This window comes from Mus caroli, unplaced genomic scaffold (genome assembly GCF_978045245.1).
Source record: "Mus caroli unplaced genomic scaffold, Mus_caroli_1 scaffold_12, whole genome shotgun sequence".
NCBI classification, from domain to species: domain Eukaryota; kingdom Metazoa; phylum Chordata; class Mammalia; order Rodentia; family Muridae; genus Mus; species Mus caroli.
In genome coordinates, this window is record NW_028227267.1 from 22944034 (window position 1) to 22957777 (window position 13744).

At 45.6% G+C, this 13744-nt stretch overlaps 1 protein-coding gene across 8 annotated transcripts in view; it reads left to right on the forward strand.

Moving 5' to 3' along the window:
• Positions 1-13744, forward strand: part of Chdh (choline dehydrogenase) — a 31220-nt gene that overhangs the window by 7027 nt on the left and 10449 nt on the right. For 2 of the 8 annotated variants that reach the window (XM_021182199.3, XM_029468893.2), the window contains exon 2: positions 12693-12797. The exons of 5 other annotated variants lie outside the window; for them this stretch is intronic. The gene's annotated coding sequence lies outside the window, so the exon portion shown is untranslated. Of the gene's footprint in view, positions 1-11161; positions 11296-12692; positions 12798-13744 lie in introns of those variants that run through there. One more of the 8 variants, XM_021182201.3, reaches the window with a different exon arrangement.

Consider the following 13744-nt stretch of genomic DNA (forward strand, 5'->3'; position numbering starts at 1 on the left):
ACTTCTTCTGGTCCCAGGAACCCCTCATTCTCGGGACGCTCCAGCAGCCACTATGGAGAACGTGGTGGGGAGAGCAGTGGTGCGGTGAGGACATTGTTAGGACACGGTAGGAAGGCTTCTAGGGAAGGAGCTGTGGAGCCTGAGCAGACAGGGTCTGCGGGGTAGGCAGAATGGATGATGCACATCACTTAGGAGACGTCAGTGCTCCTCCGTACCATGGCTTCCACGCCCACCCCTTCCTACTTTTATAGCCTGTCTTACTCTCTACCTGCTTCTGACAGCCTTAGGCAACGAGGGATCATTGCTATTGGTAAATTAAACAACCTCCATCTCCATGCTGGTCCCTGCTGGGTGCAGCTTGATAACTCAAGCCCACCAGGCTGCCAGTCTTTTTGCAGCTCTGATGCCTGTGCTGGGCCCATCACAAGATGCCCCTGAGGAGTTGTTCATTTTCCTCTTGTCTCACTGTGACTGCACAAGAGCCCAGACACTGAGACCTACACTTGCTCAGCTGGGGCCACTGTACCAAGTCCCATCTACTCTGAGGTCCTCCTGGCTGTTCTGTCCATTCATCCATGTACAGTGCAGCAGAGCACAACCCCTATAGGAACAATATATCCCCTGGTTTACAGTATAATGGCTGCTTTTCTCATGACTGTGACCAAATTCCCAACAGAAATAGCTTTAGAGTGGAGAGGTTTGTTTTGATCTGTAGTCTGTTACAGTGGGAAGGCTGGAGTGGGTCAATTACTGGATACCAGAGCTTGTAGCAATGGTTTTGTGCAAGTTGCCAACAAAAGATGCCATCAGGCACAGTGGGCTGGGCTATAACCTCATGGTCCATACCCAGTAACCTATTGCCCAGTCATGTCTCCCTATCCCAAAGGTTTTGCAACCTCTTAAGGCAGCCAGGAACTAAGTGTTGAGTCACATGAGCCCACCGCGGATAGTTCACATTCACACTGGAAAAGGCAAGAGGGCTTATAGCCCACATTAGCTCCCCACCTTCTGCTTCTGATGATGACCACCATGGAGATCAGCTAGAGAGCAGGGATGGGCACAGAGGGCAGATTCTTGAATACAGAAGCCAGTGTGTCACCTGAACTGGAGTAGCTGCTATGGGAGGGAGATGGGAGATGGTGGCATTCAGTCCAAGAAGCGTCAAGGCAGGGAGCATCTATCTGCCTCTGAAGTCATGTAGGTGTCTCTGAAGTCATCAGCATGTAGGTGTCTCTGAAGTCGTCAGCATGTAGGTGTCCAGCTGGGAAGCACTGGCTCATGTCATGCTCCAAGGGCAAGGCCCTGAGACATGTGATATCATCCTTGAAGACCCCCAGCTCTTAAGGGTTTTCTTAGCAGCCTCTGCTCCGTGTACAAAATAAGTGGATGTGGACAATGAAAGAGCAGGTGCCGTTCAGAATGGCGAGAACAGACTTTATTGGTGTGAGAGGTTGGTGCCATTTTATGGCCCTCATTTTGGGGTAGGGAATTTCCCTTACCCCATTTTGTCCCATCCAAAGTGTCTTCACCAACAGAACCAGAGAGTATTCTGCCTGTGCCACCAGGGACAAGAGGACACAGCCTTGTTCGGTATGTCCAGACATCGTCTCTCAGAGGCTGAGTATCTCTCGCTATTGTGGAAGATGAGACTCTCTGCTGTAGCTGTCTGCTACGTGACTGTGGAGAGAGAGAGTTTTAGGAAGAGAAATTTGAGTTTAAGAGAATTATGGTCCTATGTTGATGATATAAGAAAAGGACAGGAAAGAGATTTTTGAAGAGAGTGTCTTAAGTTTTGTTAACAGTTAATTCTGCTCATTTGCCAAGACATTTATTTACGTAGCCTACATAAGCTGTCTTCAAACTCTCCATGAATCCCACTGGCATTAATTAGGGTGCCAGGATATTCAGTGAAGAACATGTTATAGTAGCTTTGATCTGTGTACGTCTAGATATCCATGAGCAGGTTATGATCTAGAACTTCCTGGGTTCCTATTGCCTGGTGCTTCCTGTCTGTCATAGCACAGATGTATAGGCTTGTCCCCGATATCTCAGACAGCCAGGAAAAATGGGCTATAGGTCATGTGCAGATCTATCCTTGAGTGAGTGTATCTCTGTAGCCAGTATGACAGAGTGCAGCCTCTAAGCTAGGCTCGGCATATGGAAAGTGGGACTCAGCAAAGTCCCTGGTGAACGTGGTCAGTATAGACTAAGGCTTCTCTACAAAGCTGATATTTGAGTGAGGCCAGAGAACAGGGAGGAGTGATCCAGTTGAACAGAAACGGAGACAAGTACCTGGAGGAAAGAGCAATGCATGTCAGGGTCGAGTATGTGAACCTGGAACTAAGAAGCAGCCCAGGGCAGGGTGGGATCAGACAAGCAGAGAGACCAGCCTGGCAGGCTTAGGAACAACAGGGACTCTGAGGCCATTAGGAGGAAGCTCTTCCTAGTCTTTTAGGGAGTTGGGTTGCCAGGGATGGAGCTAACAGTGAGCTTCCTATTAGAACCACTAGACAGACCACAAGTCTCAGTTCTGAGATTGAGACTCCAAGCTGGGCTGTCCCTGTACTTACCCAGAAACACTATCGGTCTGGCGATGAGGTAGTGGTGCCATCAGCCAGGATCTGTTGGGCTGTAGGAAAGCAGCCAAACCTTTGCCAACTCTTTGACCTCCTTGGCTCTGGCATGGGTGTTTGGTGCCTCATGCCCAGCCCATGTCCAGATTGTTACCTTTTGGCTGCCTTAGTGCAGCTTAGTTGGTAGGGACTGGGGGGGGGGTAATCCTCTGACTTGATGTCTTGGGCTTGCTTCTCTTCAGGTAGTAACTGTGAAGATCCTCACATCCCTTGTCCCTCTGGGGGACTTAATGGCATACCCCATGCCCAGTGCTCAGCAGAGGCAACTGTGTCTCTGGTCAGTTCGATGCATGGTACGGTGTTCCTGCGTGATGACGTAGAGGCTCCTCTTCTTGGCACAAATCCACTCTCAGTTGGCACCCTCATCTGGGTCCTCTGGAAACGGCTAATCAAAACCTGCACTAGAAGGCCAGGCGACAAAGTTCATTTGATCTACCCCAATCTTTGAGTTCTGAGAATGACTCTGCAGTTTGGCAAGGGTGACTGTGGCCTCCAGCATGGGCTTAGTTGCTGCCCTGAGGATCTATGTCCTAGGAGCAAGGACAGGTTTGAAGTCCAAATAGCCTTGAACAGTGCTGGGACTCCCTTGGAAGCAACTTTTCTGGGCCTTGAAACCCTTGAGTCGCTGAGCTCTGGACTCAAGTCTACCTGAGCCTGTCTAAGGTGCCGGGGCCATGTGGTCACTATTTAAATGGGTCACAGGACCCTTTTGTATAGATGGACACACTTCTTAGTAAGCAGAGCCTTGCTGGTAAGTTTTGAGGTGGTGGTTTCTCTGTGGTGTTAATGACCCAGGACCGACCCCTGGTGCTTTTGGTCTAGCTGTTCCTTTTCAATTCCTGGAAGTGAGGTGCCTGAGACCCAGGACCTCAAGATCCCAGTGTGCCCATTATCTCCTGGAAAGACTTACTGCTCCCCAACTAGGCCCAGAGCAGACAAATCCAGATTTGTCAAGGAGCCCAAATTCCTCAGGCTGAAACAACCCTATGCTTGGCTAGGTTATGGGCATGGCTGAGTGCGCCCAGCATTCTTCAAAGCCAGTTCTTTTTTTGGATGACTGTAAACCAGGAGCTCTGGGGTCCATGGGTCTGACCCTAGTATAGTATGTACTTGTTATGTACTGGGAGAATATTTGGGCGCGTGCGCGCGCACACACACACACACACACACACACAAACACACACACACACACACACAAAAGGGGGTACTGTTCAAAAAGTCTTTCAAATGGTTTCCAGAGTTCCAGCTGCACAGCTCCAAAGACAGATTGTATCCCAAGTAAGAGACTCCTGAAATAGTGGGTAAGCACTTTGTTCTGGCTCCAGTTCCTTTATAACTTAACACCACCCCAAAATTGCCAGACGTGTGTGGCTGGTCACTGACTTAAAACTACAAGCAACCCGAATGTTCTCACCACGAAGTTGCACATACTTTCTGATGCCCAATTTCAGTTGCCAGATGTAAAGTCTTAGAGGCTGGTGATAGCAACCGCAGCAGCAAAACAGCAGGGGGTGGTGGCCCTGGGTTTGGGATTCTCCATTTAATGTCCTCTCAGGATTTGATCTGTATACCACATGCGGACCAGATCCTAACTAACCTGAGTTGGTGGCAAGGGTGTCATGGTAGAGCAGTTGAGGACTTGTAGGTGGTGGGGGATATGGTTCTGCAATGTCGGGGGCAAAGGAAAGGAAGGGAAACTGAACCCTGAGAGGAAAGCTTCTGTCTTCTCATCTCCTCAGCAGGCCACACCTCCTGGTGAAAGACTCCTAGTGCTGTCCTTTGTCTCAGGGCTTGGGACTGGTTGCCTGGATTAGGAAATAAAACACAGCAGATGCAGATTGGAAGCTTGGGGTCGCATTTGCTGCCCAGAGAAACCGCTGTTCTCAGATCTCTTGGTTTGACTAGATGGTTTGAGTTAGCTATTTGATGTCTTTATGGCAGTGCTCGGCTGTGTACTCCAAGCCAGCCTGGGGCCGCCATCCTTGGGCCAGTAAGTCCAGGAGTATCCTGGACTCTTTAGACCTTGCTTATCCAACTAACAATCACTTTACAGCGCCCACCCACAGGGATTGCGGGGCTCAGCGTTTGTTTTATTGGTCTGGTTTGGTTTTTGCTTTTGTTTGGTTTTTTTTTGTTTTTTTTTTGGTTTTTCGAGGCAGGGTTTCTCTGTATAGCCCTGGCTGTCCTGGAACTCACTTTGTAGACCAGGCTGGCCTCGAACTCAGAAATCCGCCTGCCTCTGCCTCCCAAGTGCTGGGATTAAAGGCGTGCGCCACCACGCCAGGCTGCTTTTGTTTGTTTGGTTGGTTGGTTAGGGATGGGAGTGGCTTTAATTACTTTTAAGTTTACTGTGTTACTTTAGCATCACTGGCCATTTCCGCAGTTCTTCAGCTAACCAGACAGAAGCTTCGCTTCCCTATTAAACAGTTTTCTCTGCCTACAGATTGACCTATTCTCCGGTATCTGGTTTATTTCACTTATCATAATGGCTTCACGTTTCAGTTACAATTTAGCTTGTTTCAGATTCCATTCCTTTCTAAGGATGAATAAGAGTCCATTGTCTTCATGTTTTACTTATCTGTTCATCAGAACATGCAGGTCGGCATCTTCCCACCTGGCTATTGTGATTAGTGTGGTCACAGCCCTGGTGTGGCATTGCCAGGCAGTGCCAGGGGGAGTCTGCCTTTCACCCCTTCTGGGAATACCTACAGGGTAGGATTACTGGACCATGTAGTAACTCTTAACTTTTTGAAAATCTTCCAGCTTGTACCCCCTGGTGGCTAACATTTGACTCTTTCTTAGCAGTGTACAAAGGCTGTCAACTTCTGGACATCCTTGGCAACTCCTGCTATTTCCCATCAGTTTCCATTCCAGGCGTACCGCTGGGTACAAGCTGGTATTTCTTTATGGTTTTGATTTGCCTATCTCTAATGACTGGTGGGGGCTTAAGCATCTTTTTGTGCTCCATCACATCTTCTTTAGAAAGCCTGTCTACTTAAGAGCTCTTCTGTCTGTGTCCATTAGGATTTTGCTGGTGTTAAGTTCCAGGATCCATTGTGCATCCTGGATATTAGTACCTGGTCAAACAGGAGGCTGGCGGGTGTGTTCTACTCAGTGGGCTTGTCATTTCGCTTGGATTTTGGTTTTTGAAACAGTGTCTTGCAGTGTAGCCCTGGACCTCTACATAGATCAGGTCGGCCTCACACAGTGACCTGTTTCCACCATACCCAGCTTGTGGCTTCACTCTTGCTAGTGCCCTTCGATGCGCAAAAGTGTTAACATTTGTGGAACTGAAATTCATCTATTTTTTTTCTTTTATTACCTGTAATTTTGGTATGGTATCTGAGACACTACTTCCAAATCTAATGTCATGAGGATTCCCCCATCTTTTCATCAGATTTTTTTTTTAATTAATGTGTGTGTATGTGGTATATTCACATGTGCATTGTCATGTGCGTGCACATGTGTATGGCTGTGCCTGCATGAGGTCAGAGGTCAATATCAGGTGTCTTCTATACCTCTGCATCTTATTTATTTACATAGGCTACTCCAAACTCAAGCTCTGCCTGCCCTCTACGTCCTGAGTGCTAGAATTAAAGGCGTGTGCCACCTCATCAGATTCTAATGTATGAGCTAGGGTTTCTTATTGAGCATAGAGCTCCTGGTTCAGCTGGGCTGGTTTGCCATCAAGGCCCAGGGACCCTCCTATTTCTGGTTTCCCAGCAGTGAGAGCATATACATGCAGTGCCACATGTGCGTGTGTGTGTGTGTGTGTGTGTGTGTGTGTGCGCATGTGTGTGTGTAAGCACATGTGAGCTCATAGTCACTGCATAAGAACATCACTCTTCGCCTTCTCCCCCTGAAAAAGGTGACCAAGAGCTAGGAGGGAGAGTGCTCAGCAGAGTCCCATAATCCTTTCTCCACGTTCCATAGCTCTGGGTCACAGCCCTGTGGTAGCCAAGGCCGGTTCTTACATGTGTTCTCCAGACTTGAGTTCAGGCCCTAACGGTTGTGTAGTAAGCACGTTACTTACTTGAGCCATCCCCCCAGCCCCTGCCACATGGCCTCTTACATAGGTTCTGGGGAATCTCAACTCAGAGCCTCAGGCTGGCACAGCAACCACTTTCCTGACTGAACATCTCCCCAGCCTCTTGGGCTGACTTTTGACTGTGGCGAAGCAAAGGTACAAGTTCATGCTGTAGCCTGTGGCTCGCTTCCCAGGTGGCATTTGCTAAGAAGACCTCTGTTTCCTCTTTGAGCGATTTAGGCTGCGGTTGAAAACCAGTTGGGCCATCTATGCAAGGACTCGTTTCTGCATTATTGCATTAGTTCAAATGTCTTCTGACACCACGGCAGTTTCTGCAACTATGAAGTTGCAGTAATTTTAAAATCCAGAACTGTGAGTCTTCTAGTTTTGTTATTCTTCCTGGGGCTTTGGTTTGGTGGTTTTTGTTATTGTGTTTCTGCTGTGTTTCTTTTTCCTTTTCTTTTTTTTTTCAGATTTTTTTTAAATTTTAATATTTTTTATTACGTATTTTCCTCAATTACATTTCCAATGCTATCCCAAAAGTCCCCCATACCCTCCCCCCCCACTTCCCTACCCACCCATTCCCATTTTTTTTGGCCCTGGTGTTCCCCTGTACAGGGGCATATAAAGTTTGTGTGTTCAATGGGCCTCTCTTTCCAGTGATGGCCGACTAGGCCATCTTTTGATACATATGCAGCTAGAGTCAAGAGCTCCGGGGTACTGGTTAGTTCAGAATGTTGTTCCACCTATAGGGTTGCAGATCCCTTTAGCTCCTTGGGTACTTTCTCTAGCTCCTCCATTGGGAGCCCTGTGATCCATCCAATAGCTGACTGTGAGCATCCACTTCTGTGTTTGCTAGGCCCCGGCATAGTCTCACAAGAGACAGCTATATCTGGGTCCTTTCAGCAAAATCTTGCTAGTGTATGCAATGGTGTCAGCGTTTGGAAGCTGACCATGGGGTGGATCCCTGGATATGGCAGTCTCTAGATGGTCCATCCTTTCGTCACAGCTCCAAACTTTGTCTCCGTAACTCCTTCCATGGGTGTTTTGTTCCCATTTCTAAGGAGGGGCACAGTGTCCACACTTTGGTCTTCATTCTTCTTGAGTTTCATGCGTTTAGCAAATTGTATCTTATATCTTGGGTATCCTAAGTTTTGGGCTAATATCCACTTATCAGTGAGTACATATTGTGTGAGTTCCTTTGTGATTGTGTTACCTCACTCAGGATGATGCCCTCCAGGTCCATCCAGGAATTTCATAAATTCATTCTTTTTAATAGCTGAGTAGTACTCAGCTATTAAATAGCTAGGAATTTCATAATTTCATTCTTTTTAATAGCTGAGTAGTACTCCATTGTGTAAATGTACCACATTTTCTGTATCCATTCCTCTGTTGAGGGACATCCGGGTTCTTTCCAGCTTCTGGCTATTATAAATAAGGCTGCTATGAACATAGTGGAGCATGTGTCCTTCTTACCAGTTGGGACATCTTCTGGATATATGCCCAGGAGAGGTATTGCTGGATCCTCCCTCCATAGTAGTACTATGTCCAATTTTCTGAGGAACCGCCAGACTGATTTCCAGAGTGGTTGTACAAGCTTGCAATCCCACCAACAATGGAGGAGTGTTCCTCTTTCTCCACATCCTTGCCAGCATCTCCTGTCACCTGAATTTTTGATCTTAGCCATTCTGACTGGTGTGAGGTGGAATCTCAGGGTTGTTTTGATTTGTACTTCCCTGATGATTAAGGATGTTGAACATTTTTTCAGTTGCTTCTCTGCCATTCGGTATTCCTCAGGTGAGAATTCTTTGTTCAGTTCTGAGCCCCATTTTTAAATGGGGTTATTTGACTTTCTGGAGTCCACCTTCTTGAGTTCTTTATATATATTGGATATTGTTTCTAAAAAGATAAAGAAGTATAAGATGTGTTCTATGCTGGTATGGTGAAGTGCAGGGGAAGGGGTGCCTTAGTGGGCCCATGCCAAGGCATCCCTTCCCCTTGAGGGACCAACCACATGATGGGATAGTATAGAATAAAGTTTATTCAGAGCATGGGGAGGAGAGTTAAGAGGGTAGTAGAGACAGAAAAAGGCAGAGAGGGGGAGAGAGTAGAGAAGTAGAGGCCAGCCATGGCCATGAGCTCATGGAGAGATGGGGAAAGGAATGGGAATGGGGAAGGGGAGAGCAAGAGCAGGAGAGAAGCAAGAGATCAAGAGAGGGAGGAGGGGGCAAGCAGCCCCTTTTATAGTGGGCCAGGCCTATCTGGCTGTTGCCAGGTAACTGTGGGGAGGAGCATACCTGGCTGTTGCCAGGTGATTGGGAGGTGGAGTCTAGACAGAATGCTAACAGTTTCTGCTTGGAGTCCCTTGAGATCACATATAATTTCTTAAATGAATCTTCCTTTTTTCCCCCCTTCTTTATTATTATTATTTTATTCTTTCATGTATGTACATGTACCACTGTGTTCATGTGAAGGCTAGAGGACAACTTGTGGGAGTCACCTCTCTGTTTTCCACATGTAAATCCTGGGCTCAAACTCGGGTTGTTAGGCTTGGTAGCAAGCACCTTTACCTGTAGCCATCTCACTAACCCCCCAAATGAGGTTCTCTACAGAAAAAAGAAATGCCATTGGCATGCGGTAGAGGTTGTGTAGGAACTACCATTGTACCGGTAGTACAGGTATCTTGACAACAGTAATTCTTCCAATCTATGAATATGGGATTTTTTTCTATTTTTTTATACCATTTTTGGTATTTTTTTAAGCGACATTTTTATAGTTTTCGATAGCCAGTGTGACGATTAATCCTGACAGCCTGACAGGATTCAGAATTTTTCAGAGGCCACGGTTCTGGTTGTGTTGGAGGGGGCATTTCTAGAAATTTGACAGGGAGGCAGGAGCATCTGCCTTAAATGTGGGTGGGTCGATGTCACAAGCCAGCCCTAGACTAAACAAGAAAAGATGGGTGGAGGCCAGCATCCATTTCTTTCTGCTCTCCAAGTATAATTGCAACCTGACCAGCCACTTCACACCCCTGCCTGAGTTCAGTCCCTTTTATGATAGACTGTATCCCCTCAAGCCTAAACAAAAACCCTTCTTTCTTTAAGTTGCTATTGTCAGGCATTTTGTTACAGAAAGGATAAAGTAAACTAATACAATGTTGCTTTTAAACCTTTGGTTAAATTTAGGCCTAATCTTTTGTTTTCTCTGTCTCTCTGTCTCTGTCTCTCTCTGTCTCTCTGTCTCTGTCTTTCTCTGTCTCTCTGTCTCTCTCTGTCTTTCTCTGTCTCTCTCTGTCTCTCTGTCTCTCTGTCTCTCTCTCTCTCTCTCTCTCTCTCTCTCTCTCTCTCTGTGTAATTGTTTTGGCAAGAACTTAACATACTGTGTAGCTTCTGTTCTTAGTTGAGAAATTTGCTTGCTGTCAGTGTTGAGCACAACACAAAGCTTACTGATTCGGCTGCTTCTCTTTGAGCCAGCTTTTATCTTCAGCAGTTTCCTCCATTGTTTTTCTCTATCGCTGCTTAGATCTTGAGTGTTTCCTTCCCTCTGCTAGCCTTGGTTTAGTTTGTTCTATTTTCTAGTTGTTCACAGGATAACGATCTTCCCTCTGAAGGTGCAGCTCTGAATGGCCTGATAAGACTGCTTTCACCAAGTTGCATAAGTCGTGGTGTCTCGTGTGTTCTCTTCCTTTCACAGGTTTCTAACTTCCTCTGTGATTTTTTTCTCTGACACATTGGGGTTTTGGAGGCATTAATTTCATATTTTTGTGAGTTTTCTTCTGCAGATTGATTCCTAGTTTTGTTCCACTGTGGTCCAAATAGTTTTCTGGTATGTTTTCTGTCTTAAAGATTTATAATCTGTCCTGGAGTTTGGTTTTTGTACACTTGAGGAAAAATGTGTTTCTGTTGCTGGGTTGAGTGCTTGGTATATATCTGTTCTGTCCGATTGGTTCATGGAGGTTTTTCCTCTATTACCTTATTAATCTATCATTATTGAACTCTGAACATTGAAGTCTTCTGTTATTGTTCAACTATTTCCGCTTCAAATCTGTCAGTTTTTGCTTCATAAATCCTAGAACTTTCATGCATGTATGAATCGCATGCTTTAAAATTCATTCAGGCTACAAGTGCCTGAGGCTTTCTTCCTATATTATGACTATGCTTTTAGGATCTATCCACACTAATCTGAGATGCTGTGGTTCATCCAGTGTTATGTGGGATTCCTCCTCCTCCTCTTCCTCTTCCTCCTCCTCCTCCTCTTTCCCCTCGCCTTCTTCCCCTTCCCCCTTCCCTCCTCCTTCTCCTCTTCACCTCCTCCTTCCCCTCCTCTCCTTTCTCCTCTTTTTCTCCCTCTTTCCTTTCCTTCCCTCCCATCTTGTTTCATCCTTTCTCTTTCTTTTCTGAGACAGCTTCTATGTAGCCCATACTGGCCTTAAAATTGTGTCCTCCTGCCTCAGTCTCCCAGGTGCTAGAATTACAAGCATATACCACCAGGCCCACAGTTCTTCACGTGACTCTACTACACTACTTCTGGAGCGGCTCTGGCCATAACTATACAGTGGAGTCTCACTTAGTTTTCATTGTGGCTCAGTCGTGGCATGCTCTGGACAGCTTCTCTTCAAATGCTTAAGAGCCAGGCGTGAGTATCTTCTTTGCTAAAGTGCCTGTTAATGTCTTTGATTCACTTGGTAATCAGGACGTTTGTTAGGTATACTTAGCAGTTTAGTTTATGATGTGTGTATTTTATGTGACAGTCCTTCATTTCAAGTGTAGTCAGTAGCTTGTCCTTTCTTTCTCTTGACAGTATCTTAGTAGACTTTTTTTTATTTTGATGAGATCTGGTTTACCAGTTTTTAGCTTTGTGTTTAGTTTTTGCCTTTGGCGCTCTATCTTAGGAAGTCATTGTCAGCCGCCCCTCCCCCCCCCACACACACACATTGGGCTTTCCTGTTGCGCTCTTGAAATTTTTTTATTTTTAATTTTTTTAAATATAGCTTTGTGTTTTAGACTTGGGTTTGGGAGCCATTTTGAACTTTGAAGCTATGTCCAAGTCTAGCTTCTCTTGTGTGTTTCAGTGGCTCTGGTACCCTCTGTTGAAAAGGCCATTTCTGCTCCATCCCACTGCTTTGTTGGCCTATTTACATGACTTAGCTTCTGAGCTCTGCCCTCTCTGTTGATGGCTGCCTGTTTCTTTGGCCATGGCGTACTCAATGTTACTGTGCTTCCAGCAAGCCTGGAGTTTGAATAATGCCAGCCCTATAACTTAATACTCTTTGAACATTGCATTGGCTTTTTTGAGGTCTTTTGTGTCTGCATATAAATTTTGGATCAGGTTATTAATACTTACAAATCTTGCTGGGGTACTTAATGGGATTGCATTGATTTATAAGTTAAATGGTAAATAATAAAGATAATATTGAATCTCCCTACCCACAAATAAAGAATTATCACCCCGTGTAGCTAGTTTTTCTTTGGTGATTTTCTGTAGGGTTTGGTAGATGTCCAACTGCAAAGGTGTTTTGATTTATTCCTTCTCATTGGGCACATTCAATTCAGTGGAACTGTGTCTCCCCTTCAGTGGCCCATGCTCCCTGCTGGCATGTCGGAGTGTGACTGATACTCGTGCCTTGACCCTGTCTCCCGAGGTCCCCCTGGAGCTGCTTGTTAGGTTCAGGGACCTTTTTGGTCAGTTTTTTTTTTTTTTCAGATTTCCTACACAGCTGATCTTGTTGGCCAGAAGCATTCATGTCCAACCCCCGTGCTTTTTGAGTTTCCTCCATTTGACTGTTAAGTTAAGCTGCAATGTCCAATGTGATGTTAGAATCGATTTGCCTTGCTCCTGGTTTTGGTGGGAAAGTGTCTGCGTTCCTTGCCACTACAGAGGTTTTGTAGATAACCTTTATCATGTTGGGCAGCAGAAAGGTACTTTTAAAATTTTTGCCTATTGCTTTCTCCTGTACCTCTTATTTCTCCACCTCGTGATAATTTTCTTTGCTTCTTCCTCCCTTTCTTTTATTTTCCTTTTTTTTTTTTCAGACAGAGTCTCATTCTGTTTAACCTGTAATTTGCTATGTGAACAAGACTGATTTTTGAATTCACGGAGACCCACTCGCCTCTGCCTCAAAAGTACTGGGATTAAAGGTGATTGCCAGTGTTAATAGTGTTTCAGAACAACAACAACAACAACAAATTACATAACTACTTATATGTTTTAAATCTGGTAGAAGGCATAAGAAAGAGGTTGTCAACAGGAAAAATAAGTTTTTTTCTATACTCCTAAATAGATCGCCTACAATATCTGCAAAGTTTAACCTGGTGGTAGTAGTGTTGTTTTGTACTTGAAATGACAATTTTCAAAAATGGAAAATTAAGAGACTTTCTATTATTGTTGTTGTTATTATTATTAGAGAGATGATAGAGTGTACGTTGGCCTGGCTAGAGATACTCAGTGAGAAAAATGGAGCCCTCTGGCTCTCAGGCAGGTGTCCCTGTGCTCCTCCCCACTGGGTGGCGCTGCTGTGCTCGCCTCACTGGGTGCTCACTGGGTGCTCTCTCTTCCATAGCTAGTGCCCTGGGTTCTGGTGTCCTTCCTTCTGCCCATTCCTATTGGGAATTTGCTGTGCCCACCTCCTTTTGCTTGTGACGTCAGGACTGGGGACTCCAGCTTCTCCTGCTGCTGTCAGCCCTGCAATGACTTCAGATCCCCCACTTCTGTCCGACCCTTTCTTCTCTGGACTAAGACGAAGGCTTTGGGACTTCTAGTCAGAACATGAATGGCCTCATTTGCTATAAGATCCTCAGGGCTCTTTTGTTTTAGAAGCCTGGCTTTTTCTCTGTCAAGACTGCTAGAAAGTTCTTTATGAAATGTCTTCTAGACTTGTCCTCTTAGGGTCAAACTGCTGTGAGTCCCTGATTATTTTTCTTCCTCCCCTGCCCTTTTCTTTATTGTCACTAACACTGCTGCTTTCTGAAGTCTCAGGGAGGGGGGAGGGGGAAAAGGAGGATCTGGGGTGTGTGTGTGCATGCACACATGTGCACTTCTCTTTTCTTATTCTTTTTTTTTTTTTTTTTCCAAGTCTATCCAGTCT